Raw genomic sequence first — 11,135 nt, 5'->3', positions numbered from 1 at the left:
AGTGCAATACTTTATGAAAAACGCTCATGTAAGTCTACCCCGACTTCATGAGATATAGTTACAAAAATGAGACTATTGACCAACTCTTGAGAAATTGAGTTTAAAAGCCATAATAGAATTATGTTGTTACATCATACCCATTTAGGATAATCAGGTGAATCACGTTCAGGCTTTGAAATTGTACCGTCTATGAAGCCGATTTAATTTTTGGCACTCAAAACCATTATCATGGCTCAACTCTAAGTGGCATAATTGTCTCCATCAAGAGATTGAGACACAAGGACAGTTCCTGGACTGTCAGAATGATGCAAGTAGAACGAGCTTGCAACCTCATCAGATGGGTTAGGAGTTGCAAGACTTGTTCCAGCCATATGAAAACAGAAAAACAGAAAATGATTTTGTAGCAAAAGAAAGGAAAAGCAAACCCGAGTAGTGAAAAAAACACTTATAGGTACTGCCAAAAAGATCTATTGGCAGGACTGAGAACCAAAAATATCTCTTCACTACACTATCACACTGTTAAGCAGGTTGATCGTGCCCCACGAATCAAGAACGCTGTTAGTTGCTGGCTATAGTGAATGTTAGGAAGGCTCGACAATCACTTTCAATAGCAAAGCAGTAACCGATAAAGCTTATGGCGAAGACAAGTCGCTGATACACTGGAAATCAGTTGTGATATGAAGAGAATAAAATATAGAATGGAGGGAAAAAGTGGAGAACAATGATGGAGAATGACTTCTAGTACTTTTTACTCAAAAAGGCTCTTCACACTTGGATTCATACAATGACTCTTAGACTAAGCTTTTATAGCACTAGTAAGACCTTTCTAGATGTATTGAGACTCCAAAAGACTCTTAGAAACTTATACCTACCTAATAACTCTAGAAGACTCTTAGAAACTTGTACATACACAATAACTCTAGAAGACTCTTAGAAGCTTGTACATGCTCAATAATTTTAGAAGACTCTTAGAAGCATGTACATGCTCAATAATTCTAGAAACATTCTTAAAGTTTAATTTATTCTCAACAATGCCTCTTCTAAATTAAACTTGCACCTTACGCCAAAACTTTCTGCATTTCTCTTGAAGACTTGTCCACTTAGTGGCTTCGTGAAAATATCTGCCATCTGATCTTCCGTTCTACAATATTTCACATGAACATCACCTTCATTCACAAGTTCTCTCAGAAAATGATACCGAATTTGAATATGTTTCGTCCTTCTATGAAGAACTGGATCTTTTACAACTGAGATAGTTGAGTTGTTGTCACAAAAAAGAGTTGTTGGCTTATTTTGCTTCTGCTTCAAACTCTCCAAAATTCCATGCAACCAGATTAACTGACAACCTGCAAAAGATGCAGCAATATATTTTGCTTCTATAGTAGAAAGCACAATAATTGGTTGTTTTTTTGAGCTCCACAAAATTGCTCCACTTTCAAGATTAAATACATAACCTGAAGTACTTCTGCTATTATCAACACTCTCTGCTAAGTCACTATCAGTATAACCAATAAAGTTGACTACAATATTAGTTTCATAAAGAATTCCATAATCGATAGTTTCTTTCACATATCTTAGAATTCTTTTTGCAGCTTCTCAATGATTTGAATATGGCTTCTCCATGAATCTACTCACCAAACTGACAGCATACATAATGCCAGGCCTTGTGGATGTGGGATACATTAGATTTCCAACCAAACTTCTGAACCTAGTGGAATTGACAAGTTTTTCTTCACCTTCTTTAGATAGCTTCAAACCTGAAATGCATGGAGTCAAATCTGGATTAGCATTCTCCATCTTGAACTTCTTTAAGATCTCTTTTGCATAGCTCTCCTGCGAAATAAAAATTCCTTTCTTGGTTTGATAAACTTTAATACTAAGAAAATGATGCAATTCACCTAAATCTGTCATCTCAAACTCTACCATCATTGAGTTCTTGAACTCATTCAACATCTGCACATCATTCCCTGTGAAAATTAGATCATCAACATAAAGACTTACAACAATGAATCTTCCTTTCGAATTGACTTTGATGTAGAGAGTATGCTCATATGGACATTTTTGAAATCCACATTTTTCAAAATATGAATTGATGCGGCTATACCATGCTCTAGGTGATTGCTTCAACCCATATAAAGCTTTCTTCAACTTGTACACTTTCTTCTCTTCTCCTTCCTTGACAAACCCAGGTGGTTGGTCAATCTAGACTTCTTCATTAAGAACACCATTCAAGAATGCAGATTTTACGTCTATTTGAAAAAGCTTTCAATTATTCTGAGCAACAATAGAAATAATTAAATGAACAGTCTCAAGTCTTGAAACAGGAGCAAATACCTCTGTATAATCTTCTCCTTCTTTTTGCTTGTACCCTTTTGCTACCAGCCTTGCCTTGTGCTTGTTGATAAAGCCATCTGGATTCATCTTTGTCTTGTACACCCACTTTACTCCAATAGAACTTTTGTGTGGTGGTAAATCTACAAGCTCCCATGTATCATTGTTTTCAATTGAACCAATTCCTTCTTTCATGGCTCTCCTCCATTTTTCTTCTTGACATGCATCATCAAAAGAAATTTGATCTTCACCTGCAAAGAAGGCAAAAAATATGGCATCATTCTGACTAACTTCTTCTGTGATGTCATATAATTCTTGGATGCTTCTCATTTTTCTTATAGGGTTGCTCGATGAAGAACTTGGGAAAGCAGAGAAAATTTCTGCTTGGGCACCATTTTCATTATTTTCAAATGCTGGATCATTTTCTTCTTCTTTAAACTCAAAAGGAAAGATAGGCAAATTTTCTTTTTCAACCTTCAAGTCTTCAAATATGAAATTTTCATCAAATCGAACATCTCGACTGATCACAATCTTCTTTGTCACCAGATTATACAACTTGTAAGCCTTGCTTCTTTCGTTGTAGCCTATGAAAATACACTTCTCTAATTTATCATCAAACTTGTTTCTCATAGCATCTGGAACATGAGCATAAGCCATGCTCCCGAATACCTTAAGATGGTGAACACTAGGCTTTGAACCATACCATGCTTCATGTGGTGTGCACTTTTCCAAGCATCTTGTTGGTGATCTGTTAATAAGATACAAGAAACAACTTCTACCCAAAATCTTCTTAACAACTTCTTCTTCTTAAGAATGCATCTGCCCATCTCCATAATTGTCTGATTCTTTCTTTCACACACACCATTTTGCTGTGGTGTATGTCGGACCGTCATTTTATGCCGAATACCATTGTCCTTACAATATTTTTTAAACTCATTTAAAAAATATTCACCTCCGCAGTCAATCCGCAAAGTATTGATTTTCAGCCTAGTAAATGTTTCAACTTTCGCCTTGAAGTCTTTGATACAATACACCCAAACTTTCAACTTTCGCCTTCAGATTTTTCTTTGATACAATACACCCAAACTTTTCATGAGTAATCATCAATGAAAGAGATAAAATAACGATTACCTCCTAAAGATGTCGCCGTCATTGAATCACAAAGATCTGAATGAATAAGCTCCAAAGGCCTTGTTGCACGCCATGATGATTGAGGAGAAAATGAATTTCTGTGTTGCTTTCCGAGTTGACATGCTTCACAAACTTCATCAAGATGATCAATTTGAGGCAAGCCTTTGACCATCACCTTCTTTGAGAGAAGCTTCAAATTTCTATATTTCAAGTGTCTATATCTATCATGTCATAGCTTAGAAACTCCATTATCAATACTAGTAAAACAAAAATATTTTTATTTTGAAGAGTGAGTGAAAAAAGACTATTTGAAGCAACTCCAGCCCTTGCAATAACTTGCTTTTTCCTTGACAAGTAGCAAACCATGTCATAAAAATGAATGTCATATCCCTTCTTCAAAAGATGCCCCTCACTAAGCAAATTATTTTTCAAACAAGGAACAAAATAAACTTCAGACATTTTTTCTATTTTTTATGATTTTGTTTTGAACTCCATTTCACCAACACCACTAACTTTGTAAGCATTTCCATCTCCTACTTTAACTTCACCATAATTAGATTCAAACAACTTAGAAAATAAATTTTTGTTACCTGTCATACGCTTGCTAGCACCACTGTCTATGTACCAGACATCATCAAGATCTCCACCATGAGACACGAGCAACAAAGTGTCATGATTTTGATATTGATTTTTGTTTTCATACACCAAACGAGCATCGCGCCTTTCTTCCGCCTTGTACCAGCATTCACTTGCCATATGATCAGGTTTGTGGCAATTATAGCATTCAAAATAGCTACAACCTCTCCCTTTTTGATTTTCACGACCTCTTCCTCTTTGTGAGCCTTTGAAATTTTGATTTTGATTTAAGTCATTCTCCTTGCTTGAATAATCGCCGCTTCCACAAGCATATGAGCCTCTTCCTCTAAAGCTTTCACTTCTTCCACGACCACATCCTCGACCTCTTTGATTTTTGAAATTCTCCTTCTTCTCATTTAGTGACAATTTCGACTAGAGTGCTTGATCCAAAACTACTTCGTTCTTCTTTTTTATTAGCCTTTCTTTATGAGCTTGCAATGAGCCCGTAAGTTCAACAATGGTCATGGTATTCAAGTCCTTTGATTCTTCAATAACTACCACAATGTAGTCAAATTTTGAATCCAAAGAACAAATTTTTTTTTCAATGATACGAACATCATCCATAGTTTCACCATTTTTTTTTAATTGGTTAACTATAAACAATACTCGTGAACAATAATCAAAAACTGATTCTGACTCCGTTTTATGCAAACCTTCAAACTCACCTCGAAGAGTTTGCAAACAAAACCTTTTTACCTTTTCACCTCCTTTAAATGAACTTTCCAAAATCTCTCATGCTTGCTTCGAGGAAGTAGCACACACAATCTTCTCAAAAGCAACTTCATTTGAGGTTACTCCTTAGTAGATTACCACAAGAGCTCTCTTATCTTTCTTTTTTGACGCTTTTAGACTCTCTCTTTGAGCCTGTGACATTTCTTCTTCATTTTCAACTTTAATATAGCCTTTTTTGACTATCTTCCACAATTCTTGAGATCCAAGAATAGCTTTTATTTGGATAGTCCAATTGCCGTAATTTTCTTTGGCTAATTGAGGAACGAAAGGAAGAGAAATAGAGTTATTCATTTTAATCGAACCTGACTCTGATACCAATTTAAAGAGAATAAAATATAGAATGGAGAGAAAAGTGGAGAACAATGATGGAGAATGACTTCTAGTACTTTTTACTCAAAAAGGCTCTTCACACTTAGATTCATACAATGACTCTTAGACTAGGCTTTTATAACACTAGTAAGACCTTTCTAGATGTATTGAGGCTCCAAAAGACTCTTAGAAACTTGTACCTACTTAATAACTCTAGAAGACTTAAAAACTTGTACATACATAATAATTCTAAAAGACTCTTAGAAACTTGTATATGCTCAATAATTCTAAAAGACTCTTAGAAGCTTGTACATGCTCAATAATTCTAAAAACATTGTTAAAGTTTAATTTATTCCCAACACGATAGTCTGAAACTGCACACCAAGCCAATGATACCAGGGAAGCCTGCAATGCTCATTTGGGTACCAGTTGATGTCCGATTAGTAGCAAGAGAGCTTGCTTCAACATCAATAAAACAATGTGATCTGAAACAACAAGAGTGATTCCTGCTATGCAGATGAACAATAAATGCAAAGATGTTTTTACGATCTGTGACCAGCACTAGTTCATCAACAGGAACTGTGACCGATGATTAAGTCATCAAACAAGATGATACCAGTCTTGCACACATACAAGAACTGTAGAATCGACTCAAGAGATTGGTAGGGACTTTTGTAGAGTTTGTAGGTGCCGCCGAACACGATGGTGTACTTACAAAGATTGTGAGGAAAGCGAGAGCAGGATTAGAAGACCCACTCTGATACCATGTGAAATTTGCGAAGGTAATATAACCAATATTTCATTCATCGATCCTCAATACTACTCGATAAATATAGAGTTTACACCTTATCGGAAATAAAATTACAAGAAATACAGTAGAACACGACAATAACGAATCCTTAGAGGATCTGTTTGAGATAAAATTCTTAATTAGCATGACTTCCTTAAGATAAGAAAGTTTGTTGGGATAGGTCGATCTTTAGTCTTATCCTAATCTCAACACAACAAACACTTACCAAGCACATCCCAGGCCTGAATGTTTTGCCAGCAGGCCAGTCAGCCACATTGAAAGTCCAGCCTTTACTGTCTCGACTACATGCTCCACACCATGCACACTCCTCAAGTGGGCGAGGATGCATAGTGCAGCCACAGCCAGAAATGCACTGCCTCTTCCCATAGCCATCTCAACACCCATTAAGCAAATCACAGGAAAGAAACTAGCAGAGTAAAAGAAAAGGGTTAGTGGCTGGAGAATGGGTGTGATTGGGGTGGCACACTGGAGCTTTATATACACCAAGATGTTTGGGAACCGTCATTTTGGCCTTTATGTCTGCCTTTTGGTGTTTCCATAATAGTGGTGGGTTTCCACATTAGCAAAATATTTACATAATAGTGGTGGGTTTCCATACCGGCAAAATATGGACTGCTGTATTTCCAATATATTGGTGGGTTTCCATATGTACTGGAAAGACAGGGACAACGTTAGGGTTTCCATACTCAAGATTCATTAGGTTGGGTTCTCCCCTTCAAACCCATGGGTGGCATCCTAACCACAAGGTAGAAGCTGGGTGTACTCTCTGGTGGGCAAGGGGGACTTCAAGGGTTTTACCAACCGCGGGCCAGCCAACCTGCGGTCGGTGATGGAGGGGGTTTTCCCTTAGGTTATCGAAAAAAACAATGATAAGCACAAAGCAGTCATACAAAGGAGGAAAATGCGTGACGAATGGAGTGGATTACCAAAGCTCTAATAAGATTGTTTCCATTTAAAGAAGATTTGCCATTGGTTCTAGCTGGAGAAATTGATGAACATATCACATCCCTTGAAAATTGTCCAGATATTTTGATTTCCTCCTATCAAGAAGAGATGTAATGACTAAATGACTAAATAAACATCACAATTGAATGTGAATGGTGTGCAACTTTTTGACAGTGGATGTACGCCACTAGGTAAAACCTATTTTGCATGTTTCTTCTTTCCTTTTCTGTTCTGTATTCTTTAAGTAACCCTTTGAGCACCACTGTGCACTGCTTGCACCTTTTAGCTCACACAATGTTGGAGCAAAAAATTCTCTCAACTCGAAGGTCATCGAAAAAATAAATTTGAAGAACTCGAAGACTTCGACAAACACTGTATGACTTGTCACAGTGACGATGAACCGTAAAATTTTATCTTTTTCTTGGGTGAGTTGTTAGTGGTGAATTGGTCCTTGTCCTTGTTAGGTGTAAGAAGGGAGAGAAAATTCAAAGAAGGAAATGGGTTGTTTAGAGATAGTGGTATTGATGAGGTGGAATAGTCCCATATTGCTTTTTACTTGAGTTTTCTGAGGGCTTTATAAGCATCTAGTGAACTCATACACTTGTTCCTGAGAACAAGGGAGTGGGATGACCACCACACATACGCGCGCGCGCGCCCGCTTGCCGTGCCGTGTCGTGCCGAGTCAGGCCGGGTTCGGGTAATTGGCCCTTTAGGGCCATATCCAATCAAGACAAAGTATCTTTTTACCCAAAGTTTCTTTGGTTATTTGGATTCGGTAACCGGTTATGGGATGGATAACGGGTCACGACTCCTCGTATTTCGTGCCCGTTATGGCCCTTCGGATTCTGTAACGGGTCTCGATCTTTCGAAGATCGTTAATGGATCATGTCTCCTCAGAATCCGTAACGGGTCCTTCCATGTTTCATAACCGTTCGTGGGTTATAAAAGCGTGGTGAGGGCTGGGGTTACGAAAAGGCTGAGACAGACGGATTTCTGAAGCTCTGCGATTTCCCATCTCCCCTGTTACTCTCTCTCTCTCTTTCCTGTGAGTTATCCCGAAAGGGATTGTTCTGCAACTTTGGTTCGAAGAGACTGTTTTCGAAGGACGACCTGCCAGAGTGCACCGTTCGGTTCGTCGTGGCTATTGTATCCTGTGGGAAGGATGCCGGACCCTGATTTGCATTGTATGTGGGGGAGAATCTTCTCTAAGGGGAGTACTTTCGTACGCCTTAGCCTTTTACACAGTATTAACATGTTTTTGTTGTTTTCATTGTGTTCTATGCAACTGTTTGTCTATTTGCTGTGGTCTGGATTTTGGTTGCTTGCGGAAACCGACATGCCTGCACCCTGTTATTGTTTCAGTCGTCTGTTGATCATGCTATATACTTTGTTATATTACCTGATTTATATCATGTTTTATTTCATGATGAAGTGATCCAACAGTCTTAGAGAAGATTTTACGATGTCGACCTCTTCCGCTTTTGTACCAAAAGTGGACATGTCCGGTATGCCGGAAAAGTTTGCCGGTCAGAACTTCAAGCGTTGGCAACAACGCATGAAGATCTGGTTCACTACGATAGGGCTGTTGAATGTTCTGGAAATCGACTGCCCTTCGGTGTCTGATTCTAACCCTGACCCTTCTGCAGTCACTACGATTGTAGAGTGGAAAGAAAAGGACAGTATATGCCGTGGTTGCATACTGTTGGCTCTGTCCAACACATTGTTCGATGTGTACTGTTCTTCGTCTACCACTGCTAAGGGTTTATGGGATCAACTTGACAAGAAGTACAATACCGAAGACCAAGGTCTTGAAAAATACTCTGTTGCCAAGTTCCTGAAATATCAGATGGTAGAAGGCAAGTCGGTCACTGAGCAGGCACACGAGTTTTTGCTATTGCTCCATAGTTTGGCTGAGGCTGAAATGAAACTTCCTGAGAAGTTTCAAGTTATGACCATCGTAGAGAAATTTCCTAAGTCTTGGGTAGACTTCGGTATGTCTCTCAAGCACCGTAGAGGGAAGATTTCTCTAGATGATCTTATGGTAGCCATTGCCATTGAAGAGGAGCATAGGAGCCAGAAACAGATCATGATGCCAACTGAACCGCCTAAGGTGAACATGATGACCGGAGCTTTTAAGAGCAAAGGACAAAAACCCAAATCTGCAATGAAAAACCAGTTTAAACCTAAGGCCAAAATCCAGAAAAAGGCAAAGAACAAACCGTGCTGGAACTGTGGGCAGGTTGGGCACTGGGCTAAGGAATGTCCTTCCAAGAAAGCCAAAGCTCATGGGACCACAGAAGGAACGCCTCAAGTCAACATGGTGACTGAGGTCGTTGGGACCAGTACTGGGTATGTTTCTGTTAAGCCACAAATCTATCACGTTTATGAGCCAACTGAGTGGCTGGTTGACACTGGGGCTAATGTGCACGTTTGTGCTGATAAGTATGTCTTTGTCTCGTACCAGGCTGCTGCAGGCAGATTCGTGACTATGGGCAATTCAACGACTGCAAAGGTGTTAGGGATTGGACACGTGGATCTGAAGTTTTCTTCAGGACGAGTTCTATCTTTACACAGAGTGCACCATGTGCATGTAGTTAGAAGGAACATTCTAAGTGGTTCATGTCTTGTTAGAGAGGGTTATGAATTTAACTTTAAATGTAATAAAATTGTTATTTTACATTCTGGAACTTTTATTGGCAAGGAGTATTTAGATGATGGTTTATTTAAACTTCGTGTTGAACATGTTTGCAGTGATAAATTAGAAAATGATGTTTCTTTTGATTCATTGTCTAATGTTGCATATAACATAGAATCATCTGACTTATGGCATAATAGATTAGGTCATGTGAATTTCAATTCTGTGAAATGCATGATGAACTTGAAAATGATTCCTGAGCATTCCATTGATAAAACTAAAAAATGTGAAATTTGTGTGCAAGCAAAACAATGTAGGAAACCATTCCATACAATTGTTAGAGATTCTGAAATATTGGATCTAGTGCATACAGCTATATGTGAGTTTAATGGAGTGTTAACTAGAAATCATAAAAAGTATTTTATCACTTTTATAGATGATGGCACTAAATAATGTTATGTGTATCTGCTTAAATCAAAAGATGAAGCTTTTGATAAGTTTCTTATTTTTAAGAATGAAGCAGAAACACAAACTGGTAGAAAACTTAAAAGATTGAGGTCTGATAGAGGGGGAGAATATACCTCTAATAAACTCGATGAATATTGCAAATCTGTTGGAATAGTTCATGAGTTTACTGCTCCATATTCTCCTCAATCCAATGGGATTGTAGAAAGAAAAAATAGAACCCTAATTGACATGATAAATACTCTACTTGGGAGTTCTGGATTACCTACCTATATGTGGGGGGATGCTCTAAATACGACTTGCCATATTCTGAATAGAGTACCTCAGAAGCATAAGGATAGTAGCCCTTTTGAACTCTGGAGAAATAGGAAAGCCAGCTTAAAATACCTTAAAGTGTGGGGGTGTCTGGCTAAGGTACTTGTCCCAGAACACAATAGGAAGAAGCTGGGACCTAAAATAGTAGATGCTATCTTTTTGGGTTATGTAGAGAACAGCTATGCCTACAAGTTCTTAGTAATTAAGTATGAGATATCTGGCATAGATGTTAACTCTATTGTTGAGCTTCGAGAAGCTACATTCTTTGAGGATGTATTTCCCATGAAAGTTGGTGTACCTCAGAATCTTTCTTCTTTAGATATGCCTTCAACTTTTGGTTCCATTCCCGAACATGTGGAAAGGATGACAGATGTGGGGGTAGAACCATCTTATTCCCATCCTAGACCCTTTGAGTCTGAGGAAGTGGTTGAACCTAGAAGGAGCAAGAGACCAAGGATTATCAAGGATTTGGGAAGTGACTTTATCACTTACCTTATCGAAGATGATCCTCCCACTTTCCGAGATGTAATGGCTTCTCCTAAAGCAAAGCATTGGAAAGATGCCATCAAGAGTGAAATGAACTCCATTATCTCTAATGGTACTTGGGAACTGGTTGACCTCCCTCGTGGTAGTTCCACAATTGGGTGCAAATAGATCTTTAAGAAGAAGTTGAAACCAGATGGATCCATTGACAAGTACAAGGCGAGACTGGTTGCCAAGGGGTTCAAACAAAAGGAGGGAATAGACTATTTTGATACCTATTCTCCGGTTACCCGAATGAGCACTATTAGGGTGCTTATAGCATTGGCTTTCATTTATGATCTC

This window comes from Nuphar pumila, chromosome 14, assembly GCF_984573655.1.
Source record: "Nuphar pumila chromosome 14, dmNupPumi1.hap1.1, whole genome shotgun sequence".
Classification (NCBI taxonomy): Eukaryota; Viridiplantae; Streptophyta; class Magnoliopsida; order Nymphaeales; family Nymphaeaceae; genus Nuphar; species Nuphar pumila.
Note: the sequence above shows the minus strand (reverse complement) of the source record.